Source organism: Lepus europaeus, chromosome 14, assembly GCF_033115175.1.
Source record: "Lepus europaeus isolate LE1 chromosome 14, mLepTim1.pri, whole genome shotgun sequence".
Classification (NCBI taxonomy): Eukaryota; Metazoa; Chordata; class Mammalia; order Lagomorpha; family Leporidae; genus Lepus; species Lepus europaeus.
In genome coordinates this window covers 47,186,743-47,199,020 of record NC_084840.1, presented here as the reverse complement: position 1 = coordinate 47,199,020, position 12,278 = coordinate 47,186,743, and the positions used below count along the sequence as shown (strand labels likewise).

Here is a 12,278-nt window from a genome sequence, read left to right as displayed (position 1 = left end):
AATAAAATATTTTTTAAAAAGGGGGGGGATACCAAAAAAAAAAAGTGAACCAGAGGATGGAAGATCTTGATGTCTCTCTTCCTCAATCTCTGGGTGTCTGTGTATGAGAGAGAGAGAGACAGACAGACAGACTTGTGTGTGTGTGTGTGTGTGTGTGTGAGAGAGAGAGAGAGAGAGAATAAGAGAGACAGACTCAAGTAAATGAAAAATATTATACATTTTTAACAATATTGATCTGGGGGCCGGTGCTACGGCATAGCAGATAAAGCCACTGCCTGCAGGTCTGGCTTCCCATATGGGTGCTGGTTCGAGACCCGGCTGCTCCACTTCCGATCCAGCTCTCTGCTAGGGCCTGGGAAAGCAGTGGAAGATGGCCTAAGTTCTTGGATCCCTGCATCAGTGTGGGCTCCTGGCTCCTGGCTTCAGGTCAGCGCACCTCCAGCCATTGCAGACATCTAGGGAGTGAACCAGCAGACGGAAGATCTCGTGTGCTCTCTTCTGCACACGCGCTCACGCACTCTAACTCTGCCTTTCAAATAAATAAATAAATCTTTAAAAAAATAAATAAATATTGATTTGAAGGCTGGGAAATTTTAATCAGGTGATACCGATGACCTAAGTTTGCCTAAAATTCACCTTAGGTGAGATATTCATAAACAGCCCAGAAAAGCAATCATTTAAATTTTAGACAAGAGAGGCTGGCGCCGTGGTTTAACAGGCTAATCCTCCACCTTGCAGCGCTGGCACATTGGGTTCTAGTCCCGGTTGGGGCGCCGGATTCTGTCCCGGTTGCCCCTCTTCCAGGCCAGCTCTCTGCTGTGGCCCGGGAGTGCAGTGGAGGATGGCCCAAGTGCTTGGGCCCTGCACCCCATGGGAGACCAGGAGAAGTACCTGGCTCCTGGCTTCGGATCAGCGTGATGCGCCGGCCACAGCGGCCATTGGAGGGTGAACCAACGGCAAAAAGGAAACCTTTCTCTCTGTCTCTCTCTCTCTCACTATCCACTCTGCCTGTCAAAAAAAAAAAAGAAGATAAATAAATAAATCTTTAAAAAAAAAAATTTTTTTAGACAAGAAAGTAATGCCAAAAAAGAATCAAAAAAGTGACACATAAAGACCTGAAAGAAACCAAATTCTCAGAAGTCATAAGAACAGAAAGCTGCAAGATAGAGAGCATGTCTTTAGCAAGATGGTTTTAAATACTGACAATAGGTCAAATAGACCCAAAATCAGGGGAAAAAATTTTTATTTTGGCCACCAGAAAGTAACAGTAAAATTAATGGAATGGTGGACTTAAGAGGCAAATGTAACAGTTTGAAGGATGAATAAATAGGAATACATGTTATCCATATATACCTAAAATGTATTAATTTTTATTGATTTATTTCCATTTTATTTAAAAGGCAGGGAAAGATCATGAGACATACAAAAAGAAATGTTCCAGGAGCCAGCATTGTGATTAAGTTATCACCTACAATGCTGGCATCCCAGGTGAGCAAAATTCAAGTCCTGGTCACTCCACTTCTGATCCAGTTCCCTGCTAAGGTGACTGGAAAAGCAGCAGAAGACGGCCCGAGTGCTAGGGCCCCTGCTCATGGGAACCAGGGATAAAGTCTCAGGCTCCTGGCTTTAGCCTGGCTCAGCCTTGCTGTTGCAGCCATTTGGGGAGTATACTACTAGCAGATGGAAGCTGGCATACGTGCTCACTCGCTCTTGTTCTCTCTCTCTCTCTCTCTCTCTCTCCAACTCTGCCATTCAAATCAATAAATAAATAGGGAAGAGATGGCAGAAGGGGGAGGGAGGATGTGAGGAAAGGAAGAAAGGGAAGAGGTGTTCTACCAGCTAGTTCTATCCCCAAATAACTCCAACAGTCAGGACCATGCTGAAGCCGGCAGCCAGGAACTCTATCCGGGGCTCCCGTGTAGGTAGCAGTGACTTAAGCACCTAGGTCATCATCCGTGGCCTCCCAGGGTCCAGGTGCACATTAGCAGGAAGCTGAATCAGAAGTGGAAGCAAACTCAAACCTAGGCACTCCAATATGGGACACAGGCATTCCAAGCAGCAGCTTAACCCACTGTACCACACAATACCCACCCCCCTAAAATTTTTCTAAAAGGATTTGAGGCAACTTATAATAAAGGACCTGTATTATAAAAATGAAAAATAGAAAATAAACATTAAAATCTGGTATGATAGACTTTTATTGTTCACCTGCTTCATAAGCAGGCCCCTCCATTGTGAACAGCACCCACCCCCCTGCATTAGGGAAACTGCTCTTACCCCTGACTCCAACTATGTAGTTCTAGTGAAGGTTGCCATTCATAGCACCCTCCCCAATCCAGCCACAGGGATGATGGGTACATGATCCAAGACAGGCCAATAGATTCCTTCCCAGGATTCTTCAAGAGAGCCCCTTCTTCTGGTAGAAGGGTCTGGGAAGATGAGAGCCAAGAGCTGCCCGTAGTCATGGTTCCAGCCTCATGGAGTAGAGAGTCTGTAGTATGAGAGAATGAAATCAACACGCAGAGAAACAAGAGATAAGAAGTGAAGTCCTTAACCCAATAGAAGGAAGAAGCTGGAAACAAATACCCTATTTATAAGATTAATATAGGTGATGTTACTTAAGACTAGATTTATTTCTGGGCTACCTGGTAGCCAAGAAAAAAGAAAACCAGAATGTATTTCATAATTATATAAAAAAGGAGAAAATACATCAGGATTTTCAAGGGAGGTAGTTTTCCTGATGCAAAAACATTTTACAAACTTCTTGAACATAGATATGTATTTAAGGCTCACTGAAAGACATGATGGACAATGTCCACGATGAAAGTATTATAGCAAATATATATTTCACATGCTGTTGTTATAATGATAAGTTATACCTCAATCATGAAACACAACTGAGGGACTAGAATATAAGAAGGCTATTGAAGAAGTAGAGATATTAACTATGGTTGTATTCTTCTAGGATGTTTGCCAGTGAAGGGGAAAAGACAAAATGGTGAAAACACACAGGGACAGTAGAATCCACAGATTCAAAAATGTGAACAGAATGGGAAGATAGAAGATATCACTAGTGATAGACAAAATTAGACCCTGGAAGATGGGCAGGCACCGCAATGCAGCAGGTTAAGACACTACTTGGGAAGTCTGGACCTCATATCACAGTACCAGTTTCTGGCTACTCTGCTTCTGATCCAGCTCCCTGTTAATGTGCCTGGGAGGCAACAGATAATAGTCCAAGTGCTTGAGCCCCTGCTTCCCATCTGGTAGACTAGAATGGAACTCCTGGCCAAGCCCCAGCTATTGTGACCAATTTAGGAGTGAAACAGCAGATGAAGATCTCTGTGTCACTGCCTTTCAAATAAATAAATAAATCTTTAAAAGAAAAAGAAATAGGAAGAAACAAGAAAAGACCTCATCAGAAGCACAGTTAGTTAATCCCACTTAAAAACTATATTTAGCAGGTATTTAGCGTAAATGGTTAAGAAATCCATGTCCCAGGGCCAGCACTGTGGCATAGTGGGTAAAGCTACTGCCTGCAGCGCTGGCATCCCATATGGGCGCCAGTTCAAGTCCTGGCTGCTCAACTGCTGATCCAGCTCCCTGCTAATATGCCTGGGAAAGCAGCAGAAGATGGTTCAAATCCTTGGGGACCTACAACAATGTGGGAGACCCAGAAGAAGCTCCAGGCTCCTGGCTTCAGATTGGCCCAGGTCCGGCTGTTGTGGCCATTTGGTAAGTGAAACAGCAGATGGAAGATATCTCTGCCTCTGCCTCTCTGTAACTCCCCTTTTTAAATAAATAAATCTTTAAAAAGAAATCCATGTCTCACATCAGAATGCCTGGGTTCTATTCCTGACTCCATCTTTCTACTAATGCAGACCCTGGGAGGTAGAGCCATGGCTCAAGTAACCATATGGAAGACCCAGACTCTGTTACCAGCTCCTGAATTCAGCTGCAGCTCAGCCCCTGCTGTTGTGGGTAACTGGAGAATGAACCAGTGGATAGAAGTTCTCTGTCCCTGTCTCTCAAGTAATACAAATAAAAGTGTTATAAATTTCCTCTTTCCTAAAACACCAAATGATAATAATGAGATAAAAGGGAATAAAGCCATAAATACAAAAAAGAACATAAGACAACAACAGCTGTAAATTTTTGGTAGTTAGAATGGAGTTAATTAGTAAATGACTTAACACACCAGGAAAAGTTGCTGCAATAAGCCCAAAAGCAATGCATCTCATGCAACATAGTACCGGAAACTACAGGAATGTTAAATCCAAGGCATTAGGTGGGAGGGTGATACACATTCACAGTGATGACCCGTAGTATCCAGGAAGGGTGTTTTTTGGTGAAGCTAAAACCACAAAGGATCAGATCTAATCTGAAAAGCATTCAAAACAATCACCTTCAGAGGCTGGCATGTGGCGCAGTGGGTTAAGCGACCACTTGCAACAACAGCATCCCTGCACTAGAGTGCCAGTTCAAATTCCAGTTGCCCCACATAGGATCCAGGCTGCTAGCTAATGCACCTAGAAAGGCAGAAGATGGCCCAAGTACTTGCATCCCTGCCCTGCTACCCACATGGGGAAGACATGGATGAAATTCCCAGCTCCTGGCTTTGGTCTAGCCCAGCTCCCACTGCTGCTGCCATTTTGAAGGGTAGTGAATTAGCTGATGGAAGATCTCTGTCTGTGCATGTGTAGGTATTTCTCCCTCTCACTCTGCCTTTCAACTAAATAAATCTATTTTTTTTTTAATTTTTAAATTTCTACCACCATATGACTACCAGGTTGACAGTCTCTCCCCTGTCCTAGAAAACTGTGAAAGTTTAGCCAGCGCCGTGGCTCAATAGGCTAATCCTCCGCCTTGCGGCGCCGGAACACCGGGTTCTAGTCCCGGTCAGGGCACCGGATTCTGTCCCGGTTGCCCCTCTTCTAGGCCAGCTCTCTGCTATGGCCCGGGAGTGCAGTGGAGGATGGCCCAAGTGCTTGGGCCCTGCACCCCATGGGAGACCAGGAGAAGCACCTGGCTCCTGCCTTCGGATCAGCGCAGTGCGCCGGCCGCAGCGCACCAGCCGCGGCGGCCATTGGAGGGTGAACCAACGGCAAAAGGAAGACCTTTCTCTCTCTCTCTCACTGTCCACTCTGCCTGTCAAAAATAAAAAAATAAAAAAAAAAGAAAACTGTAAAAGTTAATTTTCTAGAAAAGATAACTCCAAGGAAATCAAGACAGAAAAAGCAAGAACAGTGTAGTAAAGGGGCATCATACTGAAACAGAAGAATTAATCTAATTCTATATACTTTATATGCAATTTCAGCACCAACCTGGTTCAAAGAATACTGGTAACTGAGGCTGTCAACCTCAAAGATATGATTGGAGAATTTCTCTATGAATAAACTGAGAACCTAAGCTATATCACCTATGAGGAAGTCAATAAGGCAACAATCCCTGTCCCTCTACACAAAACTTCCAATAAACATTAGGAGCTTATCTTGAATTGAAATCTATGGCCAAAACTCTCCAGATTTAAGCAAATTCTCCATTCAAAAAAACAGGAACAAACAAACAGTATAAACAAAGAGTCCCAAGGGGCCAGTGCTGAAGCATAGTGGGTTGAGTTCCAGCAGCTCTATTTCCATCCAGTTCCCTGCTGATATGCTTGGGAAAGCAGCAGAGGATGGCCCAAATGCTTGGGTCCCTGCAAACATGTGAAAGACCTGGAAGAAGCTCCTGGCGTCTGCCCAGCTCAAGCTCAGTCATTACAACCACGTGGGGAATGAACCAGTAGATAAGATGATCTCACCTGTAATTCTGCTTTTCAAATAATAATAATAAAAAAAAAAAGGACAATAACAACAAAAAAGTCCCAGAAGCAGCAGAAAATTGAAACAAAACAAAAATCTGATTGATATGATCAGAAATATAGGAAACAAGAACAGAAAATAAAAAATAAAGATACGGAACACCCAGTGACCACAAAAGAACCCTTAGAAATCAAAAGTGTTGGGGCTGGCACTATAGCGTAGAGCAGGTAAAGTCACCGCCTGCAGTGCCAGCATCCCATATGGGTGCCAGTTCAAGTCCCGTCTGTTCCACAGAAAATGGCCCAAGTCCTTGGGCCCCTGCACCCACACGGGGGACCTGGAAGCAGCTCCTGGCTCCTGGCTTTGGATCAGCCCAGCTCCAGCCATGGCAGCCATTTGGGGAGCAAACCAGCAAACGGAAGATCTCTCTCTCTCTCTCTGACTCTGGAACTCTGGAACTCTGGAACTCTTACAAATAAATAAATAAATCCTCCTCTAAAAAAATAAATCAGGCCGGCGCCGCGGCTCACTAGGCTAATCCTCCGCCTTGCGGCGCCGGCACACCAGGTTCTAGTCCCGGTCAGGGCGCCGGATTCTATCCCGGTTGCCCCTCTTCCAGGCCAGCTCTCTGCTGTGGCCAGGGAGTGTAGTGGAAGATGGCCCAAGTCCTTGGGTCCTGCACCCCATGGGAGACCAGGATAAGCCCCTGGCTCCTGCCATCGGATCAGCGCGGTGCACCGGCCGCAGCGCGCCAACCGCGGCGGCCATTGGAGGGTGAACCAACGGCAAAAGGAAGACCTTTCTCTCTGTCTCTCTCTCACTGTCCACTCTGCCTGTCAAAAAAAAAAAAAAATCAAAAATATTAGTAAAATTAAAAATTGCAAGAGTGGGGAGCAAGCACCATGGCACAGTAGGTTAAGTCACAGCTTGCAACACTGGCATTCCATATCAGAGAGCCAGTTTCCTGTTAATGCACCTGGGAAGGTGGAGGAAGATGTCCCTGCCACCCACGTAGGAGACCAGGATGGATTTTCCTGACTCCTGGCTTCAACCTGGCCCAGATCTCACTGTGGCAGTCATTTAGAATAAAACTTACAGAAGACCTGTCACTCTTCTTCTCAAAAAGATAAACAAATCTTGAGGTCACTGCTATGAGGTTAAGCCTCAGCCTGCAGTGCCAGCTTCCCATATGGGTACCAGTTCAAGTCCCAGCTACACCACTTCTGATCCAGCTCCTTGCTAATGTGCCGGGGAAAGCAACTGAGGATAGCCTAAGTACTTGGGCCCCTGCACCCACATGGAGACCCCCCCTCCCCCAATGAAGCTCCTGGCTTGGCCTAGCCCAGCCTTGGCCATTTGGGGAATAAACCAGTAGAAGGAAGATCTCTCTCTTGTCTCTCCCTCTCTCACTATAACTCTTACAAAAAAATAAACAAATCTTTTTACTTTTTAAAAGATTTATTTATTTATTTGAAAGGCAGAGTTACAGAGAAAGAGTGAGGCAGAAGCAGAGAGAGAGAGATCTTCCATCGGCTGGTTCACACCCCAAATGGCCCCAATGGCCAGGGCTGGGCCAGACTGAAGCCAGGAGCCAGGAGCTTCATCTGGGTCTCCTATGTGGGCACAGGGACCCAAGCACTTGAGCCATCTTCTACTGCTTTCCTAGGCACATTAGCAGGGAGCTGGATCAGAAGTAGAGCAGTGGGACCTGAACCAGTGCCCATATGGGATACCAGCACTACAGTCAGCAGCTTAACCCGCTGTGCCACAGGGTGGGTCCCTAAATAAATAAATCTTAAAAAAAAAAAAAAAAAAACTAGGGATAAGCTTTTGGACACCTGTATCCTGTATCTGAGCTACTGGGTTCATGGCTCTGCTTCATTTCCAATTCCTGCTTCCTGCTAACATGTACCCTGGAAGGAAGCAGAAGGATGGCTCAAGTATTTGGGTTCTTGCCACCTACTAGGAGACCTGGGTGCAGTTCCAGGCTCCCAGCTTTGACTTGCATGAGTACAGACCTGGGTGTTGCAGAAAGTTATATAAGTCAATTTTTTTTAAGATTTATTTATTTAAAAGGCAGAGTTAAAGAGAGACAAAGACACTGTCAATCCACTGGTTCACTCCCCAAATGGCTGCAACAGCCAGGGCTGGGCCAAGCCAAAGCCAGGAGCCTACTCTTGTTGTAAGTAGAAAATTCAAGCCTATCTTGAGAGAGGGGAAGAGGCTCAAAACCCATTATCTAAAGATAATCCAAGGAATCCAAGCCAAGAAACAAATCTAAAAATGCTTCAGGAGCAAAAAAATCCCATTAGGAAACTGTCTGCTGGATCCAACCCCAAGCTCATTTCTCCCTTCTTCTATGCTAAATAAATTCTGATATTCATTATTCAGTTCATCAACCAGTCCAACCTTAAGAACACATTTTGCAGAGTTCCTACAATATAGACCAGTATTAAGAAAATTAAACCTAAATTCTTCACTGAGGAACTTGCTTAAGAGTTCAACTCGTGACTGGCATCGTGGCATGGTGGTAAATCTACCAACTATGATGCTGGCATCCCATGTGGGCACCAATTCAAGTCCCAGATGCTCTACTTCCAATCCAGTTCCCTGCTAATGTATCTGGGAAGGCAGCAGAAGGTGGCCCAAGTCCTTGGGCCCCTGCACCCACGTAGGAGATCTGGAATAGGATCCTGGCTCCTGGCTTCAGCTTGGTCCAGCCCTGGCCATTGCGGCCGGCCATTTTGGGGGTGAACCAGCAGATAGAGAATCTGTCTCACTCTCTCTGTATATAATCTGGCCTTTGAAGTAAATGACTCCTTAACCCAAAAAAAAAAAAAAAAAAAGAGAGAGAGAGAGAGAAAGAGAGAGAGAGAGTTACACATTGCATCTTAGCCTCCCCCTTTTTTCTGCCTGCAATGGCTGCAGATCCATCTGCCATGCTGTGACCACAGGACATCTCCAAAAAACAATATGCTAAGTATAATATGATAGGAAGACAGAAAAAGCCTAATCCGTAATGACTTCATAGAGTTGTCACAAAAAGCTTAAAATGCCTTTCTGGGGCAGGGTCTATGTAAATATCCCATATTAGAGTGGTGGTTCAAGTTCCAGCTACCCCATTTCCAATCTAGCTTCCTGAGAACGCATCCTTTTTCTTTTTTTTTTTTTTTTTTTTTTTTGACAGGCAGAGTGGACAGTGACAGAGAGAGAGACAGAGAGAAAGGTCTTCCTTTTCCGTTGGTTCAGCCCCCAATGGCCGCCGCGGCCGGAGCACCGCGCTGATCCGAAGCCAGGAACCAGGTGCTTCCTCCTGGTCTCTCATGCATCCTCCACTGCACTCCCGGGCCACAGCAGAGAGCTGGACTGGAAGAGGAGCAACCGGGACAGAATCCAGCACCCCGACCGGGACCAGAACCCGGGGTGCCGGCGCCACAGGTGGAGGATTAGCCTATTGAGCCGCGGTGCCGGCCGCTAACACATCCTTGAAGGCAGCAAATGATGGTTCAAATATGTGGGGCCCTACCACCCTTTTGAGAGATGCACATGGAGTTCCAGGCTCCTGGTTTTGGTCTGGCCCAGCCCTGGTTGTTGCAGACATACAACAATCCATGGAAGAAATAGCTCTCCCTCTCTCATTCTCTGTCACTCTGCTTTTCAACTAGATGAAAATTTAAAAGGGAAAAAAAAAAAAGCCTTCCTAAAAGCCTTGTAAGATTTATTTATTTATTTGAAATGTCACTAGTTCTCTCTCCAAATGGCCACAAGTATCGATATATTATGCCAGCATCAAAGGCAGCAGCTTAATCCTCTGTGCCACAATGCCAGCCCCCTGAACTTTTTTAAAGAAAAGAATAATCAGGGCCAGCACTGCGGTTCACTTGGCTAATCCTCTGCCTGCGGCGCCGGCATCCCATATGGGCACCAAGTTCTAGTCACAGTTGCTCCTCTTCCAGTCCAGCTCTCTGCTGTGGCCCGGGAAGGCAGTGGAGGATGGCCCAAGTGCTTGGGCCCCTGCGGCCGCATGGGAGACCAGGAAGAAGCACCTGGCTCCTGGCTTCAGATTGGCGTAGCTCCAGCCATAGCGGCTATTTGGGGGGTGGACCAACGGAAGGAAGACCTTTCTCTCTGTCTCCCTCACTAACTCTATCAGTCTTTGTTACTAATAGCCAAACAATTCTTTTTTAAAAAGAATTATTTATTTATTTATTTGAAAGTCAGAGTTACAGAGAGAAAGAGAGAGACAGAGAGAGATCTTCCATCCACTGATTCACTCCCCTGATACCCTGATGGCCACAATGGCCAGGGCTGGGCCAGGCCAAAGCCAGGAGCCAGGAGCTTTTTCCCTGTTTCCCATTTAGGTAACAGGGACCCAAACACTTGGGCTATCTTCCACTGCTGTTCCCAGGCAACCAGCAGAGAGCTGGATCAGAAGTGAAGCAGCTAAGGCCAGCGTCATGGTTCACTTGGCTAATTCTCTGCCTGCGGCACCAGCACCCCGGGTTCTAGTCCCGGTTGGGGCGCCAGGTGCTAGTCCCGGTTGCTCCTCTTCCAGTCCAGCTCTCTGCTGTGGCCCAGGGGGGCAGCGGAGGATGGCCCAAGTGCTTGGGTCCCTGCACCCACATGGGAGACTGGGAGGAAGCGCCCGGCTCCTGGCTTCAGATCAGCACAGCGCCAGCCGTAGCGGCCATTAGGGGAGTGAACTTACTGTCTATAACTCTTTCTCTGTCTCTCTCTGTGTAACTCTGCCTATCAAAAAAAAAAAAAAAAAGGGGGAAGCAGCTGAGACAGGATCTGGCACCCATAAGGGATGCCAGCACTGCAGGCAGCAGCTTTACCTGCTATGCCACAATGCTGGCCTCCCCAAACAACTGTTAACAGAAAACAAATGTAAAGATTACCCCACAGTAACACATTCACAATCTACAATAGAATAACAAAAATTCCAAGAAGGACAACTCCTCCTGAAGACTGGCTTTCAGTCAGGTTAACCTGCCACCTGCAAGGCTGGCATCCCTTCTGAGTCCTGGTTCAAGTCCTGGCTGCTCCTCTTCAGATCTAGCTCCCAAATAACACATCTGAGAAAGCAGTGGATGAAGGCTCAATCTGGCCTGGCCCTGGCCACGGAGACCATTTGAGGAGTGAACAATGAATGCAAGATCAATCTCTCTCTGACTCTCTCTCCAACTCTGCCCTTCAAATAAATAGATAAATAAATAAATCTGCTTTAAAAATTACAAACCATATGATATCTACCAGTAGAATTAACAAATCAAAGAAATTCAAAAAAGATCTCAATCCTTCCCTCCCTCCCTGTCACTCTTTCAAATAAATAAATCAACAAATTTAAAAAAAGAGAGACTGCCACCAAAATGATTAACACAGATGCCAGAGGATAACCCTAACAAAATCATTAATTATAATAGTTATTATCCTAGCACTCAAACTAGCAGAGGAAAGGAAAATAGTTCTATTTTTCCCTAGGAAAATATGGACGTTTTTAAGACACAAAAAGGCTAATATAGTATTTTTTTTAAAAATGTATTTGAAAGAGCTACAGAATGAGAGGGAGAGGGAGAGGGAGAGGGAGAGGGAGAGGGAGAGGGAGGGAGGAAGGGAGGAAGGGAGAGAGAGAGAGAGAGAGAATCTTCCATCCACTGGTTCATTACCAAGATGGTAGCAACAGCCAGGCCAGAGCCAGAAGCCAGAAACTTCATCTGGGTCTCCCATGTAGGTGGCAGAAGCCCAGATACTTCGGCCATCCTCCACTGCCTTTTCCAGGTCATCAGCAGGGAGCCAGATCAGAAGCAGAGCAGCAGGGGCTCAAACCCATGCCCATATGGGATGTAGGCATCACAGGCAATGGTCTAACCTGTTACACCAACACTGACCTCCTCTGCCTTTCAAATAAAGTAAATCTTAAAAAAATAAATACTGGCCGGTGCCGCGGCTCACTAGGCTAATCCTCCACCTGCAGCACTGGCACCCTGGGTTCTAGTCCCAGTTGCTCCTCTTCCAGTCCAGCTCTCTGTTGTGGCCCGGGAGTGCAGTGGAGGATGGCCCAGGTCCTTGGGCCCTGCACCCACATGGGAGACCAGGAGGAAGTACCTGGCTCCTGGCTTCGGATCAGCGTAGTACGCCAGCCGCAGCAACTACCTGGGGGGTGAACCAACGAAAAGAGGAAAACCTTTCTCTCGCTCTAACTCCGCCTGTCAAATAAATAAATAAATAAAAACTAAATACTACGGCACATTGTGTGACAGAATCCTAACATCAGATAAAAAGAATAAATTAAGGACAAGTGGTTGGCACAGCAGTTAAGATGCCACTGGGGATGCCCATGTCCCACATCAGAGGGCCTGCATTTGAGTTTTAGCTATGCTTCCAATTCTAACTTCCTGCTGATGTGCACCCAGAGAAGCAGCACAAGACAGCTTAAGCTTTGGGTCCCTGCCATCCATATAAAAGACTCAA

General features: G+C 46.2%; 1 protein-coding gene across 19 annotated transcripts in view; it reads right to left on the bottom strand.

Annotated features, from left to right (window-relative positions):
* The window catches only part of MLLT10 (MLLT10 histone lysine methyltransferase DOT1L cofactor), a 230,032-nt gene that overhangs the window by 206,526 nt on the left and 11,228 nt on the right, over positions 1-12,278 (bottom strand). For 2 of the 19 annotated variants that reach the window (XM_062210565.1, XM_062210566.1), the window contains exon 1: positions 2,278-2,451. The exons of the other annotated variants lie outside the window; for them this stretch is intronic. The gene's annotated coding sequence lies outside the window, so the exon portion shown is untranslated. Of the gene's footprint in view, positions 1-2,277; positions 2,452-12,278 lie in introns of those variants that run through there. 19 annotated transcript variants of the gene reach the window in all.